This window comes from Hibiscus syriacus, unplaced genomic scaffold (genome assembly GCF_006381635.1).
Source record: "Hibiscus syriacus cultivar Baekdansim isolate YM2019G1 unplaced genomic scaffold, ASM638163v2 tig00113124_pilon, whole genome shotgun sequence".
Classification (NCBI taxonomy): Eukaryota; Viridiplantae; Streptophyta; class Magnoliopsida; order Malvales; family Malvaceae; genus Hibiscus; species Hibiscus syriacus.
The window spans coordinates 3,316,599-3,339,101 of record NW_024063444.1 but is presented as its reverse complement, the minus strand read 5'-3'; the positions used below and the strand labels follow the sequence as shown (position 1 = coordinate 3,339,101).

Genomic DNA, 22,503 nt, shown 5'->3' with positions numbered 1-22,503 from the left:
TGAAACTGTGGGACCCTTTAAGTAGTAGATGTGAAGTTGAAGTTGGCACAGTTCGTTTGTTAGAATAGAAGGGAAGAACTGAACCCGACCCTTGATGCCTCAAGATCAAACTGCTGCAGATTGTCCTCTAGTTGGTGCCCTCCTATCACTATTGACGTAGTCGGTTCCCATCCTCCATCCACGTGTTGGTAATGCTCAATCCCACATAGTGTTGGAAACACTATTGGGAATGGTATTTAAGGCTTGACATTCCATTTCCTTTACTTTAAGACTGTTTCTAATAGAAAGACTGAACTGTTAGAACTCATTCATACTGATCTAGCAGATTTTAGAAACACTGAAAGTAAAGGAGGAAAACACTGAAAGTAAAGGAGGAAAACACTACTACATAACTTTTGTAGATGATTATTCAAGATATACAAAAGTTTATCTCCTAAGAACTAAAGATGAAGCTGAAAACTTCTTTCTTATTTATAAGGCAGAAGTTGAAAATCAGTTAGATAGGAGAATCAAACGGGTTAGATCTGATAGAGGTGGTGAATATGGATCTAATTTCTTAAAAGATATTTGTGAAAAGAATGGCATAATTCATGAAACATCAGCCCCCTATTTTCCTCAACAGAATGGTATAGCCGAAAGGAAAAATAGAACTTTAAAAGAGATGATGAATTCTTTACTAATAAGTTCCGGGTTATCTGATAACATGTGGGGGGAGGCCATTCTATCGGCAACTCATATCTTGAACCGAGTTCCTCATAAGAAATTAGATTCTACTCCATATGAATTATGGAAAGGATACGCTCCTAATTTACAATACCTGAAAGTGTGGGGGTGTCTGGCTAAAGTGGGCTTGCCAGACTTTAAGAAGTCCACCATCGGACCTAAAACCGTTGATGCAGTGTTTATAGGGTATGCTACGAATAGTGCTGCATACAGATTCATGCTTTTATAAGATTATTCTATTTGTGATTCAAGAGATGTTGTTTTCTTTGAAAATACTTTTCCTTTAAAGGAACCGAGAATAAATATTGAAACACAAATAGAATATATTCCATCAACTTCTTCTAGTAATCCTGCTAGGTCTTCTGAACAAATTGATTTTGAGCCTAGAAGAAGTAAAAGGCAAAGAGTTGAAACCTCTTTTGGACCAGACTTTATTACTTCCTTTATTTCTGAGATAAATGATTTAGACTTCATTTCAGATCCTATAGCTCAAATTTTTCTATTAGATGAGGATCCTAAAACTTTTGAAGAAGCTATAAGATCTATCGATGCTAGTTTTTGGAAAAACGCTGTTAATGATGAACTATAATCGATAATGTCTAATCATACTTGGGAATTAGTTGACTTGCCTAAGGGATTCAAACCAATCTCCAATAAATGGGTCTTCCGGAAGAAACTAAGGCCAGATGGTTCGATTCAGCGGTACAAGGCAAGGTTAGTCGTCAAAGGGTTCACTCAAAGGTTTGGTTTAGACTACTTTGATACATACTCTCCCGTTACAAAAATCTCAACGATTCGTGCATTATTTGCACTAGCCTCTATTCATAAGTTGCAGGTACATCAAATGGATGTTAAGACTGCTTTCTTGAATGGGGATCTAGATGAGGAGATTTACATGGAGCAGCCACTAGGTTTTGAGGCACCTGGTATGGAAGGCAAAGTCTATAGACTCAAAAAGTCACTCTATGGACTTAAGCAGGCTCTTAAACAGTGGTATGAAAAATTTCATAAAACTATTCTTAGTTTTGGTTTTGTTGTGAATGGTTCGGATGCTTGTGTGTATTCGAAGATGTTTGAAACTGAATGTGTTATCATAAGCCTTTATGTTGATGACATGTTGATTTTCAGTTCTAACATTGAGTCCATTAACAAAGTTAAAAATTTCTTGTCTACTAAGTTTGAGATGACAGATTTGGGAGAAGTAGATGTAATCTTAGGAGTCAAAGTTACCAAAACTGAGAAGGGATTTTCTTTATGTCAAGCACATTATATAGAGAAAGTGCTAAAGAAATTTGACAGTTTTGATGTCGTCCCTGTTCGAACTCCTTATGACCCTAGCATACATCTAGTTAAGAATAAAGGAAGTAGTGTTTCCCAAACTGAATATGCTAAATTAATCGGAAGCTTAATGTTCTTAATGAACTATACTCGGCCTGATATTGCTTATGTTGTGAGTAGACTAAGTAGATATACTCATAATCCGAGTGGTGAGCTGTAACCCCCCAGACCCAGTCTGTAAGATAGACTCAAACCTAAGTGGCCACATATCCCATTAAGAGGTTTTTTTTATATATATATATAACTTATAGAACGTTAAATATAATATAGAACATAATATTAATAATACATATATGTCCAAAACGATAATAAAATACATGTCACCAAACATAACCGAAAAACATATAGAAATATATGTTCGTACAAAATAAAGTAGTTGATTTCTCCTGATGCCAAATCTGCTAGCTTACGGTCTGCTGTTATCTGAAAAAGGTTAAAATTTACAGAATGAGCTAAAAAGCCCAGTGTGCTCCAAACAGTGTATAAAAACATACTAACGAAATATTTCAATAAAATTTGTTTATGCACATGTTTTGAAAACATGAACACTACCCCCATCCTTTCACAATCTGTTTGTGTAGGTTCCTCAGAACCATACACCCCGCACAACCAGTAATAGTAAGGCCCTGAGCACACAGCCGAGGAGCCTGTAGTAATCTTCCTCCAACAATATTCCCCCCAATAATAGAAATGAACATGAATGTATTCGTATAAAACAATGAATAATTCTTTAAAAACATAAGAATATTTCAAGCTTGAAAACCATAAATAGAAATACAGAAATCAAAAATCAAATCAGTAATGTATGGTAATTCAGATGTTAGGTAATCAGTATTCAGAAAACGGGATAAATACCGTAACCAGAAATCATATCAGAAATATACAGTAAATCAGAAATCATATACACAATATTCAGATATTTATATACTTTAAAACAATAATATAACACTATCAGGAAACACACCTGTAACAGTCTGGGAAATCAGATAGGGAAGCCTATTTCTGGGTCTGTCGATCACGTTCTGCTGCAGCGCTAGATCCTACGAATTGGAAAAATCCATATTGGAATCCTAATATAAATAATCTAAATATTATTTAAATAATATACGGAAACCTACGGGTAATTCTCATAGTACGCGGTTCAGGCTGATCTAACGAACGGATAACACCGGACCTAATTGATCCTTGCTCAGGTGAAACACGAGTACCTTCATAAAATATTTTTATTGAATAAATCATTGACTAAATCTCATTTAAATAATCAAAATATTAAAATATTAAGCCTTTTGGGTTTACAAGCTCGATTCGGGAATTTCGGGTCAGAATTTGGCAAAACGGACTTCATAATCAAATTCAGGACGTCGAAAAACATAAAGTATGACCTTCCGAAATTTCGAATTCTTGGTCAAAATTAAAGTCAACGTGTTTGACTGACGATTTGGAGACTTTCGGGTTTGAATTTAGCGAAACGGACCCCAAAAACAGATTCGGGACATCGAAAACTATCAGGATAGGTATTCTTGGTCGAAAACAAAGGTCGTTTAATAGCTGGTCAAAGTCAGTCAAAGTTTTGGTCAAATAAGGTCAACAAACTGTCAAATATTTTACACAAATAGCACCTTTTTTAAAAATTACCAAAATAGCACCCATTTTGAATTAATTCCCAAAATAGCACCAAAACTGAATTAATTTCCAGAATAGCACCGATCAATGGTCAACGGGTCGGGTCGGGTCAACGGGTCGGGTCAGGTCAACGGGTAAACGGGTCGTGATCGGTCAAACCAGTCAAAACCGGTTCAAAACCGGTTTCCAGCGTTCACTCGCCTGCGGCGGCGCGTGTGGCGCGTACGACGTCCTCCGGGGCTCTAAAAATCACGGAAAATTTTCTAAAAGTTATTTTGAGCGATTTCGAGATACTTACAAAGATCGGTTCAAATTTTTGAACGGCGGAGAGCTCTATTTCAACTTGGCCGAATCTTTGACTGATCCACCTCCCCACGCGCCGCCGTCAACGGAGATCAATGATGACACCGGCGGACTCGGAACGGCACAAGGAACACGATGGTGCGGGAGGTGTCGTAAACGGAGCAACGATCGGCGATGAATTTAGGATTTTCTAGGCGATTGAGCTTAAAAAAAACGTCGATGCTTTGACTTGAAATTCATGACGTTTGGCAGCGTTTCGCTTCAATTAAATTGAAGGGTTTGTTCCTCGCTCGATGATGAACACGATGGTGGTTTTAAAATGACGATCGGAATTCGGACGGCGTCGGGATCGTCGTCGAAAGTTGAGGTTGGGAGAGGGAATTTGGGAGGAATTGGTTTCTGATTTTCAGAAACCAATCCACGTATATAACAACCCATACCTAACATTTTAGGGTAAATTTAGGGCTTGGTCCCTGAATTTTCTTTAACTCATAAAACAAGCTTCAAGTTTTAAAACTTCCAATTTAGTCCCCAAAAATCCACCAATTTTCACAATTAAAACATCAATTCCTAATTAAATATTATTTTGAAATTTTCGAGTTGTTACAATTCTCCCCCTCTACAAGAAATTTCGTCCTCAAAATTTACCTTATGAAAACAGATGAGGAAATTGAACCTCCATTGACTCCAATGTCTCCCAAGTAGCTTCTGAGGGGCTACGATTACTCTACTGCACTTTGACCATTGGAATACGCCTATTCCGAAGAACTCGCTCATCCCTCTCTAAAACCTGAACAGGCTCCTCCTCATATGACAAATCAGGTCTCAGCTCTACCTCATCAACCTGAATGATGTGATCTGGATCTGGACGGTATCGCCTCAACATAGAAACATGAAAAACATCATGAATACGACTGAGCTGGGAAGGCAACTCAAGCTGATAAGCAACAGGTCCAACTTTCTTCAGAATACGATACGGCCCAATAAATCGCAGACTCAGTTTACCTTTACGTCCAAATCTCAATACCTTCTTCCATGGAGATACCTTGAGAAAAACCTGATCTCCAACCTCAAACTCGATATCCTTACGCCGCTTATCTGCGTATGACTTCTGCCTATCAAATGCCTCTCTTAAGCGATCACGGATCAGTCTGACAGTATTTTCAGTCTCTCGAACCAAGTCTGGACCCAAAGTTTTTCTATCATGCAACTCTGTCCAACATATAGGAGTACGACATCTACGTCCATACAGAGCCTCATACGGTGCCATGCGAATACTCGCCTGATAACTATTATTGTAAGCAAACTCAGCTAACGGCAAGAAATCTTCCCAACTACCACGGAAATCAATCACACAACCCCGTAACATATCCTCTAACACCTGAATCACTCGCTCAGACTGTCCATCAGTTTGAGGATGAAAAGTTGTACTGAAATTCAAACGAGTACACAGAGCCTCGTGCAAAGCTTTCCAGAACCTGGAAGTGAATCTCGGATCTCGGTCAGATATGATAGAGAACGGAGCACCATGAAGTCTAACGATCTCAGAAATGTACAACTTAGCCAGTTTATCCAGAGAATAATTAACCCGAATAGGAATAAAATGCGCTGACTTGGTGAGTCGATCAACAATCACCCAGATAGAATCCTTTTTGGAAGGAGTTAGAGGAAGACCAGTAACGAAGTCCATCATAATTCGCTCCCATTTCCACTCAGGAATCTTAATTGACTGTAACAATCCAGACAGATGCTGGTGCTCTGCCTTAACCTGCTGACAAGTCAAACACCTTGCCACAAAATCTGAAATATTTTTCTTCATACCAGTCCAAAAGTAGCTCTCTTTGAGATTATTGTACATTTTGTCCCCACCAGGATGAATAGCATAAGGACTACTATGAGCCTCCTGAAGAATAACCCGTTTCAACTCATCATCTTTAGGGACGCAGTAACGATCGTGAAAACACAAAATACCATCCTGGTCCATAGTATACTCCGAACTCGATCCTTGCTTAACTTGTTCAATATTGGGAAGCAACGAGTTATCAAGGAGTTGTTTAGCCTTAATCTCCTCGGCCAAAGTAGGTTTAACCTGTAACTCTGCTAACAAACTATTATCATCAAATAAGCTCAAGTTGGCAAATAAGGCTCTGAGATCTGATATCGCCTTACGGCTCAAGGCGTCTGCCACTACATTAGCCTTCCCTGGATGATATTCTATCTCAAAATCATAGTCCTTTAAAAGCTCCAACCAACGACGCTGTCTCAAATTTAATTCTTTCTGAGTAAGCAGATACTTCAGACTCTTATGATCAGTATAGATATAACACTTTTCTCCGTAGAGGTAGTGTCTCCAGACCTTTAAAGCAAAAACCACAGCAGCTAATTCCAGATCGTGAGTAGGATAGTTACGCTCATGCGGCCTTAACTGACGTGACGCATAAGCGACAACCTTCCTATCTTGCATCAAAACACATCCTAATCCAGAATGAGAAGCATCACTGTAGACAGAAAAATCCTTCCCAGATTCAGGCTGAATCAACACTGGGGCTTGAGTTAGAACAGTCTTCAATTTCTCAAAGCTAGCTTGTTGGTCCTTAGACCAGACAAATGGAACATCTTTCCTCAATAGTTTCGTCAGAGGAGCTGCAATAAGGGAGAACCCCTCAACGAAACGACGATAGTAACCAGCTAAGCCCAAGAAACTACGGATCTCAGAGACGTTTCTGGGTTACTTCCAGTTTAGAATAGCCTCCACTTTGCTTGGATCCACTTGAATGCCATCAGCAGAGACGATATGTCTAAGAAAAGTCACTTCGCTGAGCCAGAACTCACACTTGCTCAACTTAGCGTATAGCTTATTCTCCCTTAGAGTCTGAAGAACAATCCTTAAATGCTCCTCATGTTCTACTTCACTTCTAGAATACACCAGTATATCATCAATGAATACAACTACAAACTGGTCCAAATAAGGTCGAAACACCCTATGCATCAGATCCATAAAAGCAGTAAGGGCATTAGTTAACCCAAATGACATCACTAAAAACTCATAGTGCCCATATCGAGTACGGAAAGCAGTCTTCGGAATATCCGAATCTTTCACTTTGAGTTGATAATAACCAGATCTCAAGTCTATCTTTGAAAAGATAGAAGCCCCTCGAAATTGGTCAAATAGATCATCGATCCTGGGCAGAGGATATTTATTTTTAACAGTGAGCTTGTTCAGTTTTCTATAATCAATACAGAGTCTCAATGTCCCATCTTTCTTCTTGACAAAGAGAACTGGAGCTCCCCACGGTGATACACTAGGTCGAATAAATCCCCTGTCCAATAACTCCTGAAGTTGAACTTTCAGTTCCTTAAGCTCCTTTGGGGCCATACGATAAGGAGCCATTGAAACTGGGGTGGAACCAGAATAGACTTCAATCACAAACTCGACTTCTCTATCTGGAGGTAATCCAGGCAACTCCTCGGGAAAAACATCGAGAAATTCCTTGACAATTCGGATGCCTTCAATATCGGATTGCGATCTCCTAGTGTCCAAAATATAAGCAAGAAACGCCTCGGAACCCTTCCTGATCATCTTCTCCGCTACCAAGGCAGACACAACATTCGTTAGAAATCCACGTCGTTCCCCGATCATTACAATCTTTCAATTATATGGGGTCTTCAGAACAACTCTCTTAGACTCAAAATCAATATTTACTCGATGTTTGTCCAACCAATCTACGCCGAGAATCAAATCAAACTCTTCAAAGGGTAACTCCATCAGGTCAGCCAAAACAATCTCCCCATTGATCTCTATAGGGCACTCTCTAAAAATACGATCCAACACGATGAATTTGCCTAAGGGGCTTTGAACTATCACTGAACGCTCAGTATTCTCAACAAGAATATTTAGACCCTCAGAAACGGAATGTGATACATAGGAATTTATAGAGCCACTATCAAATAATGCAAAGTATGGAACTGAATGAATAGTAATAGTACCTGCAGTCACATTAGGCCCATCACGATCTTGTCGAAGTCTAGCAGTGTAAACCAATGCAGGTTGTCTAGCCTCAGATCTGACTGGACCCCTACTCTGAGATGCTCAGCCTCTACTAGCTAATCCAGGTGCTCTCTCCTGAGTACGACCACCCGTAGGAGTTTGAACAGTACTCTGAGTACGAGCGGGAGTACGAGCTAGTGTCTGAACTGAATGAGTTATCTCCGGACAATCCTTTACAATATGGTCACTTGAACCACATCTGAAACATGTACCCAATTTCTTCCTGCATTCCCCATAATGAGGTTTCCCACAATAATTACATGACTGGAAAGATTGCGACGCATAAGATTCACCATGTCTAGTAGGCTGAAAAGTTGAAGCACCAGATGCAACAGGTCTGACACTCGCATCGCCTCTCTGAAAGGAATCATCCCTGCCTCTCTTGCTAGGATGTGCAGAAGAATTAACAGAACCAGAAGGCCTCCTGAATCGGGTTTGAGCTTGATCACTATCTCTCCGGTGCTCCATACCCAGTCGCTCTATTTCCTCAGCAGTCTTGGCTATCTCAACCAAAGCATCAAAATTCCTCTCTCGGTGGGTAGCGACTCGACTCCTGATCTCATACCTGAGTCCATTCTCGAACCTCAAGCATCGATCTGTCTCAGTGTCCACAAGTCCAGGAGCATATCGGCTCAATCGGATGAATTCAACCTCATAATCCATAACAGACATATTACCTTGCTCCAGATTCTGAAACTCCTGGCGTCGCTCCTGCAGATATCTCTCTCCGATGTAGCGACTTCGGAAGCGCGTCTTGAAAAGATCCCATGTTAATTGGTTCCTCGGAATACTACCAGAAATGGATTGCCACCATCTGAAGCTTTCTTTCTTCAATATAGTTAGGGCCCCCTTTAACTTTTGCTCAGGTCTGAGGTCCATCTCATCTATAATCCTCTCTGTGTCCTCCAGCCAATACTCAGCGTCTGTCGGAGGTCCACCAGTAATACCCTCGAATGGTACTACACCAGCAGCAACCAGAGAATTTGAAATCTCCACTGCAGTCATGTTACTAGGGGCTCTAGCAGCTCTCTGAAACATGCGGAAGATAGCTCTATTAATGGCGTCTTCATTCATCTCAGTATCCTCATCTTCAGTGACGGGAGGGTCTCTCATAAGAGTAAACTGATCATCATGAGAAAGAGTCGGATCTACTTGCGGAACAGGAGGATCACGTGGTGAAATCGGATCGTCTATCGTAACAGAAGGTCGAGTGAGTCGCCCTCTACCACGTCCACGTCCTGTCCTACGACCTCTAATAGCATTCATCGTTGGATCTATAAGGCTCTACAGAAGAATTTGAAACATATGTCAGATTAGCATCAGGGATCTCGAGAAAACTTTAAATCATAACATAAGGTGACTTTTTTTATTTCTTAAAAATTCAAAGTTTAGGACCTATATACAATCCGAGTGTTTAAAACCGAAAGCTATGATACCACCAAATGTAACCCCCCAGACCCAGTCTGTAAGATAGACTCAAACCTAAGTGGCCACATATCCCATTCAGAGGTTTTTTTTATATATATATAACTTATAGAACGTTAAATATAATATAGAACATAATATTAATAATATAGATATGTCCAAAACGATAATAAAATACATGTCACCAAACATAACCGAAAAACATATAGAAATATATGTTCGTACAAAATAAAGTAGTTGATTTCTCCTGATGCCAAATCTGCTAGCTTACGGTCTGCTGTTATCTGAAAAAGGTTAAAATTTACATAATGAGCTAAAAAGCCCAGTGTGCTCCAAACAGTGTATAAAAACATACTAACGAAATATTTCAATAAAATTTGTTTATGCACATGTTTTGAAAACATGAACACTACCCCCATCCTTTCACAATCTGTTTGTGTAGGTTCCTCAGAACTATACACCCCGCACAACCAGTAACAGTAAGGCCCTGAGCACACAGCCGAGTAGCCTGCAGTAATCTTCCTCCAACAATATTCCCCCCAATGATAGAAATGAACATGAATGTATTCATATAAAACAATGAACAATTCTTTAAAAACATAAGAATATTTCAAGCTTGAAAACCATAAACAGAAATACAGAAATCAAAAATCAAATCAGTAATGTATGGTAATTCAGATGTTGGGTAATCAGTATTCAGAAAACGGGATAAATACCGTAACCAGAAATCATATCAGAAATATACAGTAAATCAGAAATCAGATACACAATATTCAGATATTTATATACTTTAAAACAATAATATAACACTATCAGGAAACACACCTGTAACAGTCTGGGAAATCAGATAGGGAAGCCTATTTCTGGGTCTGTCGATCACGTTCTGCTGCAGCGCTAGATCCTACGAATTGGAAAAATCCATATTGGAATCCTAATATAAATAATCTAAATATTATTTAAATAATATACGGAAACCTACGGGTAATTCTCGTAGTACGCGGTTCAGGCTAATCTAACGAACGGATAACACCGGACCTAATTGATCATTGCTCAGGTGAAACACGAGTACCTTCATAAAATATTTTTATTGAATAAATCCTTGACCAAATCTCATTTAAATAATCAAAATATTAAAATATTAAGCCTTTTGGGTTTACAAGCTCGATTCGGGAATTTCGGATCAGAATTTGGCAAAACGGACTTCGGAATCAAATTCAGGACGTCGAAAAACATAAAGTATGACCTTCCGAAATTTTGAATTCTTGGTCAAAATTAAAGTCAACGGGTTTGACTGACGATTTGGAGACTTTCGGGTTTGAATTTAGCAAAACAGACCCCAAAAATAGATTCGGGACATCGAAAACTATCAGGATAGGTATTCTTGGTCGAAAACAAAGGTCGTTTAATAGCTGGTCAAAGCCGATCAAAGTTCTGGTCAAAGGAGGTCAACAAACTGTCAAACATTTTACATAAATAGCACCCTTTTTTAAAAAAAATTACCAAAATAGCACCCATTTCGATTTAGTTCCCATAATAGAACCAAAACCAAATTAATTCCCAGAATAGCACCGGTCAACGGGTCGGGTCGGGTCAACGGGTCGGGTCGGGTAAACGGGTCGTGACCGGTCAAAACCGGTTCAAAACCGGTTTCCAGCGTTCACTCGCCTGCGGCGGCGCGTGTGGCGCGTGCGACGTCCTCCGGGGCTCTAAAAATCACGGAAAAATTTCTAAAAATTATTTTGAGCGATTTCAAGATACTTACAAAGATCGGTTCAAATTTTTGAACGGCGGAGAGCTCTATTTTGACTTGGCCGAATCTTTGACTGATCCACCTCCCCACGTGTCGTCGTCAACGGAGATCGAGGATGACACCGGCGGACTCGGAACGGCACAAGGAACACGATGGTGCGGGAGGTGTCGTAAACGGAGCAACGATCGGCGATGAATTTAGGATTTTCTAGGCGATTGAGCTTAAAAAAAACGTCGATGCTTTGACTTGAAATTCACGACGTTTGGCAGCGTTTCGCTTCAATTAAATTGAAGGGTTTGTTCCTCGCTCGATGATGAACACGATGGTGGTTTTAAAATGACGATCGGAATTCGGACGGCGTCGGGATCGTCGTCAAAAGTTGAGGTTGGGAGAGGGAATTTGGGAGGAATTGGTTTCTGATTTTCAGAAACCAATTCACGTATATAACAACCCATACCTAACATTTTAGGGTAAATTCAGGGCTTGGTCCCTGAATTTTCTTTAACTCATAAAACAAGCTTCAAGTTTTAAAAACTTCCAATTTAGTCCCCAAAAATCCACCAATTTTCACAATTAAAACCTCAATTCCCAATTAAATATTATTTTGAAATTTTTGGGTTGTTACATGAGCACTGGATTGCACTTAAACGCTTACTGAAGTATCTTAAGGGTATTGTGGATTGGAAACTTGAGTTTGTTGGCTTTCCTGCGGTACTGGAATGATATTGTGATGCCAACTGGGTTTCTAATAATGATGAGGTAAGCTCTACGAGCGGGTATGTTTTTACTTTGGGTGGAGCAGCAATCTCGTGGAAATCATCAAAGCAGACTTGTATTGCTCGTTCTACCATGGAGTCAGAGTTTATAGCTCTTGACCTAGCTGGGCAAGAAGCCGAGTGGCTCAGAAACTTGTTAGCAGATATTCCGTTGTGGGGAAGACCGACTCCTCCAGTTTCATTGTTGTGTGATTCACAAGCTGCGATATGTGTGGCTAAGAACCAAGCTTACAATGGTAAGAAAAGACATATTCGCATAAGACATGAATTAGTTAGACACTTGATAAAGAATGGAGTGCTCTCTTTAGAGTATGTGAAGTCGGAAAGGAACCTAGCAGATCCACTTAACAAAGGGTTAAGTCGGAAGCTGGTCCTAGATTCGTCAAGAGGGATGGGTCTAAAGCCCATTGGTTGAGGAATTCATGGTGGATACCCAACTTAGTTATCTAAGTTCCATGTGGTCAAACGAAACCATGGAAAGACTCATAGTGCACATTCCTACTGCCTATCCCTATGATGAATAATGTGCATGCCCAGGATGAGCTTAATTGCTCTTAATAAATTCATAGCCCAGGCTTTGGGTGGTCTTAGTGAGAAAGACTTGATGAATTTACCGATTTTGGCTGAATATCTATTCTTAATAAGTTCATAACCCAGAGTGAGTGGGTAGGAAATGATGAACTTACCGACAGAAAGGTTGAGTTTGTTAAACTCTTAATAAATTCAAATCCAAGTATTTGGATGGTTCTAGTGAGAAGGACTTATTGAATTTACCGATAAATGAGGTTGAATATTTATTCTTAATGACTTCTTAGCCCAGAGTTTGGGTGGTTCATAATGAACTTGAAAAAAGTCACCATACCCTTTGTGAGGTTGAGCTATTATAAAAGCTCTTAATTATTTCATATCCCTTTTTAAAGGGTGGTTTATGTGGAGATAAACTTGATGAAATAACCTATGTAAGTGAGAAGGGTTAGCCGCCTTCTATGAAAAATGTTGGGTCATTTTTCTAGCACACTTACTAGAATCCTGAGGTAAGATGGCCAAATATATACTTTTGTATATATATATCTTACACATCGAGGACTCATGTGGATGAAGGGGTTAGTTGTGTGTTATGAGTTTACCCTGATCTTAGAAAGTTCCAGACTAGTTTCACTTATCTAAGAGAAGGATTGCTCATCATCTCTATGTACTAGTTCCAGATATGTTCACTAGTGCTTAAGCAACTAATCTCGCTATTGCTCTTCTGGAAAGCTTGTTTTCGAGTTTCAGAAGATTTCTTTCGCATTAGTGGGGGAATGTTGGTAATGCTCAATCCCACATAGTGTTGGAAACACTATTGGGAATGGTATTTAAGGCTTGACATTCCACTTCCATGTTGAGTGATAGAGAACAAGGGGGGCTCTCGCGCATCGCCGCCGCCGTCCGTCCGTCTCGTCTCGTCTCAGCTCGGCACGGCAAAGCTCGGCTCGGCTCGGCTCGGCTCGTGGTCGTGGTCGTGGTCGTGGTCGTGGTAATACGTGTCTTCGACACGTCTGCGTGGATACTATCTTTTTAGAGAAAATTCTTGAGGAATTTCTCTTTGAAAGAAACAAATGGAAAATGTGAAAGATATCAACTGATATTTATAGGCTGCTGAGGACTGTTTGAATTTCAAATAATAACAGTTGAATTATTTGTTATCAGAAATTAAACAGTTTATTCCTAAATTAAATCAGAAACGTTAAGATGTACCTGGACTGATTTACAGCTTTGTACAGAGGAGACAAGCTGTTAATATCAGGAGTTACAGGAGTTATTTGATTTAATTCCAGGGGTTACATGATATAATTTCGGGAGTTATAACAGCTGAATAATGATACAATGAACCTGGACTATTTATGAGTCAGGTTCATCTAGACGTTTTAGCTGTTACAAATAAGAGATTTAATCCTAAAATTTTATAGACGATTTTAACCCTATTTCTAACCTATAAATAGAGAGCTATATTCAGCTTCTCAACTCATTCAAAAACATTCACAATTCACTTACAAAGTGTTTTCTAAAGTTCTCTCTGTGAGTTCTCTCTGAGTGATTTCCGATCAGAAATACAATACCACCAGTAGTCCACTCTGGTTTCGGGTGTACGGAATTCGGAGCGACCGTGTTAACCTCGGGGGACGGTCCGCCTACTGCAGCGATTACACACATCGGGGCGAATTCGTTTCTAAGGCAGTGGTTCTTACCACGACACGGTTTACGAATTTGTTCTTCTTAATTACTGTTTATATTTCCAGTCAGTGCTAATAGTGTAGTTTTGCAGTTCATATATCCAATACCACGAACGCTAAACACAATACATCTTCTTTAACTTTCACCATTGAGTTAAATCCAAATATCCTCCACACCACTTCATTGGGTAGATTAAGATCTATGATCTGCACTCCTGGTCCAACGCAGCTGACCCCGATGCTTTTCGAATTGAAACATGCACTGAAAGGAGCCACTGCCTTGGAATACCAGGAATTTGCTTGATAAAAACTCCAACCACTACTTTGTAGATTGATGTGTGCAATACGGTGCAGGGAGCAACAGTGCTGATCATGATTCCTCCCCTCCCATGTTTATCAATAGAATGCAGAGTTTTGTTCAACGCCACCGGTTATTCATTAATGGAGATTTCATTCACTCCAATGAAGTAGTCTGCTGAAGGGTCACCCTGAAAGGAAGCCGATGCGGTGCTGACCCGATTGAGAATGAGCGGAGTGTACATGAGAGATTTTGAGATGTCGATGTTCCTACCCATGAAAGTGCAAGGCCCGTCACCAAAAAAGATGGCACCCTTTGGTGCACCTAAACATATTGCAAATTTTCTAGGGAAACTGAAAGCAGCAGAGAATTGGGAAGCCATTGAAAACTTTGTTTTACCTAGACCAACCACACCTTGAACTCCACTAGCAAGACCCTCTAGGAGAAAAGGGGTACCGCAAGTGAAGAGAAACTTTGACGTCCAAACTACTTTACCAGAACTCTTTCCATCCGTCGAATGGACTGCTAGAACATCTAGTGCAATCTCGCCGATGGTGGCGGCGTGATTAAACCTGTTGGATGGAAGGAGACTACAAGTATTATTGTTGCAGCCTGGCTTGGGGCCATCGAAGCAAACTGGACTTTGCCAATTTGCATTGAGGCGAATTACAACGGGGAGGCTTGTAGGTAACTAATAATAAGGTTAACTAAATATATATTCTATAATCTATATCAGTCAAGAAATCAAAACTGAATTTTCTAATCACGTCATGGTTTCCGAAGAAACTAATAATAAAGTTATCTAAATGACGCCATCAGAAACCAAAAACTTATTTCTTTGACTATCCCTCAATAATTTCTTAATCATGCCAAAACTATACATCAAATCAAAATCAACTTTATAATTACTATTATTATAATTATTAATTATAATAATAAAGAAACCTTTTTGTAACTTTCTACTACTATATTCAAAATTAATATCATATCATAAAAAATCAATTATTATAATTATAACTGATTGTAAAGCTACAAAGCAAAACCAAATCTGACCCCTTTGATTATGACCCTAGTTTTTTCGATTTGAATCGGCTAAGTAAATTTTGCTATCAAAAGCATGTTAGAAAAATATGCTATCAAACGACCGAAGTTCACAACTAGTCACGAAACATGATCTATAAATGCTTCTTATGGAAATATATGTCATTAGCTAAAAAAAACTTAATAAACTTTCAAGGCAATAATCGCACAAAAAAAATAATTAAGCGATTATAAGTGATAGACAAATACAGAAAATTTCCAATACAACCGAACATACCCCCAAGCAATAAGAATAAGAAAATTCCTAATATTCCTTTTTCTTTTACCAAAATTCCATTTATTTATTTATGCAAATCAATATGCAATCATATATGTTCTTTATAATGAAAACGTATGGATGACGGCACAATTAAAAATAAATCCAATTTCTTTTTAATGCAAGTTAAGACTACAAGTAAATCAAAACAAAAGAAATTAAATCTATAGGATTCATCGTCAATTAGAAAGAAAAAATTATATTTAATATTATTTCATAAATAGATAAAATCCTAGAATTAAATTGGTTTCCGATGATTGAACATGATCTGACGATGATACCACTCGTTAAAACTAAACCATAAACAAATATGAAAATTAACCAGGATCTAATCATGTCAAATCATCAAGAATAAAATATTAGATGTGAAAGTGTACATGAATTAATTGATAGGTTGAAATCATTGAATCTTTCTTTGGTTGTGATCTTCCATCCAATAATATAAAGTTCCCTTGAGTATAAACTGTCTGAGGGGGATAAAAGTGTTGGGAATCATGGTCTTTCCCGCTTCGTGAAGTTTAGATAGGCACTTAGTGATTAAGGATAGTAACGAGAGGACAAGAGTATAATTCTCCAATTTGGATATTCTTCCACTATACAAAAGAATAGTAGGATTACAATGATATGTTCACAAAATTTGACTCACACTTGGTGGCTCACTCAAGCTTGAGGATAAAGACTTCCCAAGTTATCTCTCTTCTCTCTCAAAGAGGCTCTCTAACTCTCTAGTTTCTCAAGCTTGGATTTCTTGGATGGTTAGGAATGAAGTCTCTCACCCCTATTTACACTACTTCACTTCCACAACGAATGGTGGAGATTAATTATCTAGAATGCTCCACACACTCTAAGAAGCTCTATACTCTTCCATTTCCTTCCATATTATTCCATACTCTTCCATAAGGTTCCACACATCTCCAGAATATTCCAGAGGATTCCACACTCTTCCACAAGCTTCTAGAGAGTTCTACTCTTCTCTAGAGAGTTCTACACTTCTCTAGAGTTCTTTGGAATGCTCTAGAAAATTCTACACTTCTCCAGCAAGCTCTAGAATTTTCTTGAACCTGTCCAATTAAGGAGAGATCCAACAAATCTTCACCTCTCGACTTAATTGGGATGTAGTAGCAAACCGACACCTTGACAACAATCTTCAAACTTCTTTGTCGGTATTACGTTGGTCATCATATCTGACCAGTTCTCATCTGTGTGAATCTTGTCAAGATATATCTTCTTTTCTTCGAGAACTTCTCGGATCCAATGATATCTATTGTCTATGTGTTTTGTGCGGGAATGAAATATTGATTTCTTTGCCAGATAAACTGCACTTTGATTGCCACACTTTAAGATATACTTTTCTTGATCTATTCCCAGCTCCAGTAACAAATTCTTCATCCACAACATCTCCTTGCAAGATTCAGTAGTTGCGATGTACTCTTCCTTAGTAGTGGACAACGCAACACATTTTTGCAACTTTGATTTCCACGAGACAACTCTTTCTGCAAAAGTAGTTAGGTATCCCAATGTTAATTTTCTTGAATCAATATCAACAGCCAAGTATGCATCTGTGTATACTTCCAACATAGGTTTTCCTTTTCCAAAGCATAAATGCCTTTTAGAAGTTCCTCGTAGATATCAGAGGATCTATTTTGCTGCAACCTAATGTTCATTCCCTGGGTTGGCCAAGAAGCGACTCACGACTCCAACTGCATAGGCGATATTTGGTCTTATGCACATCATTGCATACATGAGACTGCCTACTATAGATGAGTATGGAATTTTCTTCATTTCCTCCATTTTGTTCTCACTTGTGGGACTCTACTTCGAACTTAGCTTGAAGTGCCCAACAAGTGGTGTGTTAACCGGCTTTGATTTGTGCATGTTGAATATTACCAACACCTTCTCAATGTATCTCTCTTGGGATAGCCATAACAATCTCTTTGATCTATCACGAGTTATTCGCATCACAAGGATTTATTTAGTCGGTCCCAAATCTTTCATGGCGAAACTCTTGCTTAGTTCTTTCTTTAAAGCGGTTATCTTTATACGATCTTGTCCAATAATAAACATATCGTCAACATATAGCAGGAGTATGAGAAAGTCACCACTTGCATACCTTTTCATAAAGACACAATGATCGGTTTCCATCTTTTTAAAATCATGTTCTGCCATGAAAGAGTCGAACTTTTTATACCATTGCCTTGGTTCTTGCTTAAGCCAGTATAGACTCTTAGTCAGACGACACACTAGATTTTCTTTGCCTAGAACTTTGAATCCCTCAGGTTGTTCTATGTAAATTTCTTCCTCTAGATTGCTATGTAGGAACGCCGTCTTGACATCGAGCTGTTCAATCTCCAAATCTTGCACAACTGTTAAACAAATGACCATTCGGATGGATGACATCTTTACCACTGGAGAGAATAATTCTTCAAAGTCTATACCTTTTTCTTGTCTGAATCCTTTAACGACCAACCGAGCTTTATAGCAAGGGTTTGAGCTGTTATATTCGGTCTTGATCTAATACACCCACTTATTCTTCAATGCCATTCTCTCTTTTGGTAGCTCCACAAGTTCATAAATATGATTCTCATGCAATGATTGCATCTCTTCTTGCATGGCTCTTTTCTATTTTTCTTTATGGCTATCACTAATTGCTTCTTTATAGCTTTGAGACTCCCCCTCATCAGTGAGCATAATGTACTCATTTGTATTATACCAAGTGGATGGTCTTCTATCTCTCGAGGGTCATCTCAACTCTATTACTGTTTGATAGCTAGATTGAGGCTCTTCCTGAGCTGGTTCATCATGAGTCTCCTGGTTGTTTTGCTCTAACATAGGTTCATGATCTTCAGCATCATTGTTTTCTTGTGTATTATTATCCTCACGTCAAACTGGAGTGGGTTTGGTGTTCTTACCGCTTCTCAATCTTGGCCTCTCTGAATTTTTGATATCTTAGATTATTTGGTCTTCGAAGAATATAACGTCTTTGCTGCGGACAACCTTCTTATTGTCTGGATCCCAAGCCAATAACCAAATTCATCCTTAGGTGAATGAAGGTAGATGCATTCCTTCATCTTTGCGTCAAGCTTGGCTCTCTCATCTTTGGGTATGTGAACAAATGCCCTGCATCTGAATACCTTGAGATGATTGCCCTTTTTCCCATCCAGACTTCTTCTGGGATGCCCCCGTTCAAGGGAACTGATGGTGTAAGGTTGACAATTTTAACCATTACCATTATAGCTTCTCCCCAAAATAATTTGGGTAACTTAGCATGAGAGAGCAAACATCAAACTCTTTCTTCAATAGTTATATTCATTCTCTCAGCTAGTCCATTTAATTGTGGTGTCTTGGGTGGAGTCCTCTCTAGTCTAATGACATATATCTTGCAATATGCTTCAAAAAGACCTCTATACTCACCTCCATTGGCAGATCTTACACACTTGATCTTCTGTCCGGTCTCACGCTCCACTAGGACATGGAATTCTTTGAATGCGTCAAGCACTTGATCCTTTGATTTTAACAGGTTCACCTACACCTTCCTTGAATGGTCATCAATGAAGGTGACAAAATACAATGCACCGCCTATTGATCTCTCGGACATCGAACACACGTCGGTGTGTATGAGGTCTAGGATGTTTTTTCTCCTTATGGGTGGAGAAGATCTTTGGAAAGCAACTTTGTGTTGTTTTCTAGCTAAACAGTGAGCACAAGGATCAAGTGGTTTACCTTTCACGTCAGGTAAGAGTTGTTTCCGAGCGAGCATGTGAAGACCCTTCTCACTGATGTGCCCAAGTCGTTTATGCCATATCTCCACATCTTCAGTGGTGATGTTTACCTCTCCTTTACAGAGCTTAGCTTGCATCACGTACAATGACCCTTCTTTCTTTCCTCTAGCCATTATTAGGCTTCCTTTGGTGAGCTTATACTTTCCTTCACCAAAGTAATTTATCAGACCAACATCATCTAGCTTCCCAGCAAATATAAGATTGAGGCGCATGGTCGGAACATGCTTCACATCTTTTAAGATAAGCTTACATCTAGTGTTTTTCGTCAGGATGATGTCTCATATCCCGACGATCTTGCTTCTGTCTTGATTTCCCATTTGCACCGTACCAAAATCACCGCTTCGGTAGGATGAGAAGAAACTTCCATGTGGAGTAACATGGAAGGAAGCACCAGAATCGACAATCCAAGAGCTATCATCATAAGCAATGTTTAGGATATTGCCTTCATCAACAAGATATATCAGATATTCTTTTGATACTACAGCAGTAGTACTATTCTCTTCTTGTTTCTTCGTTGGGCTGATTTGGTCTGGCTTAACATTATCGGCCTTCTGGTCTCTCTTGAAGGATTGACATTCAATTTTCTTGTGGCTCATCCTTCCATAGTAGTAGCATGTAATCTTCGAGCGTGACTTGGATCTACCTCGAGATTGATGCTGATCTTGACTTTTTCTACATCCACGAGTTTCATTTCTACCTTTATTCTCAATAATATTAGCTTCGGGATGAATAGACTCACCTCGTTTCATGCTCCTTGCTTCTTCACCGAGGAGGCTATCACTAACGGTATCCATGGTGAGCTTTCCTTCCGGAGCTGAATTACTAAGTGTAACAACGAGTGTATCCCAACTTTCTGGTAAGGAACTAAGGAGTAGAAGGGCTTGCAACTCATCATCAATTTTCATCTTGATTTTTGTTAATTGATTTACGTGCCCTTGAAATTATTTAAATGCTCAATCATACTTTGACCATCCTTATACTCCAATTTCACCAACCGTCGAACTAAATTGGCTTTGTTACGAGGCGTTTTCTTTTGAATCATGGACTCAAGCTTTGTCCATAATTCATAAGCATTTGTATAAGTATAAACATGCTCATAGAGGGTTTAATCAATGTACTTACGAATCATAGCAACGGTCTTCCGATTTAGTAGCTCTCATTGAGCATCACTCTTGCCTTCTACTTTGTCTTTGTAGATGATGGGCTTATGCAAATCCTTGCAGTACAGGTAGTCCTTCATCATCGGCTTCCAATATGAGTAGTTATTGGCTGTGAGCTTGAACATGTCTCCATCATGAGCAACATTATCCTCCATCTTGAACTGCACGAGCTAATTACAGCTACAGATGAACCTGACTCTGGTACCACTGATGGAATTCACGGTCGTTCCCGCTTCGTGAAGTTAAGATAGGAACTTAGTGATTAAGGATAGTAACGACAACACAAGAGTATAATTCTCTAATTTGGATATTCTTCCACTGTACAAAAGAATAGTAGGATTACAAGAATGTGTCACAAAATTTGACTCACACTTGGTGGCTCACTCAAGCTTGAGGATAAAAACTTCCCAAGCTATCTCTCTTCTCTCTCAAAGAGGCTCTCTAACTCTCTAGTTTCTCAAGCTTAGATTTCTTGGATGGTTAGGAATTAAGTCTCTCACCCCTATTTACACTACTCCACTTCCACAATGAATGGTGGAGATTACTTACATCCAAGGGTGGAGATTACTTACATCCAAGGGTGGAGATTAATTATCTAGAATGTTCCACGCACTCTAAGAAGTTCTACGCTCTTCCACTCCCTTTCATATTCTTTCATACTCTTCAATAAAGTTCCACACATCTCCAGAATATTCCAGAGGATTCCACACTCTTCCATAAGCTTCTAGAGAGTTTTACACTTCTCTAGAGTTCTCCAGAATGCTCTAGAAAATTCTACACTTCTCCAGAAAGCTCTAAAATTTTCTAGAACCTCTCCAATTAAGGAGAGATCTAACAAAAAAATAAATACGAGAATGTTTATTTCTTTGGACCATAACCTCTTTATATGGTTGATTTAAGAATCAGTTATTATCTGTATTTATAACTCTACCCCTCACTTTAATAGTATCTACACTTTTATTTATATGACACTTTTAATACCTGGTGACTCTATAACATAATTGGTCATATGCCATATTTTATACTAAAAATATACAAAATAAATATGTGCAGGCAAATGGATATTTACTTGACCAGTTTATGAAAGATCATATAAACGATCAAACGGATCGATACGGTGGATCTCTAGAGAATCGTTTCAGGTTCGCATTAGAAGTGGTCGAAGCTGTTGCCAATGAGATAGGAGCGGACAGAGTCGGACGTAGGCTATCTCCATATGCAGACTATTTGGATTCCGGTGACTCTGATCCGACAGCTTTAGGCGTTTACATGGCGAGTCATTGAACAAATACCAAATCCTTTATTTTCATATGATTGAACCTAGGATGAAACTTTCCGAAGAAAGTTTCGAAACGACGGAAAGCTTGCTTCCTATGAGGAAGGCTTTTAAGGGTACTTTCATTGTAGCCGGAGGAATGCTTGAATTATAAGCATTGTGGTAAAATTGTTTACTTGTTGTGCTGAAATTGTTGGTTCCTACTAATTACAAAATTGAATATTGATTGCTATTTGGGTTATTTTTAATGCCTGTTCATATAATTCTGCTTTGGAAATTGTTCACTTTGCTCTTGTTTAGTTTATAAAATACTATTAATTCATGATTTTCTGGAAACATAGCTTCCTTCTTGAGATTTTGTCTTAAAAGTTTTGAAACATATGATTTTGCTTGTGAAATTTCTTGTAGTAGTGAAATGTATCTATGTATGCATT

General features: G+C 38.9%; 1 pseudogene; it reads right to left on the bottom strand.

The window, feature by feature from the left end:
• Positions 1–17: 17 nt before the first annotated feature.
• LOC120185777 lies at positions 18–17,432 on the bottom strand (annotated as a pseudogene).
• Positions 17,433–22,503: the final 5,071 nt, after the last annotated feature.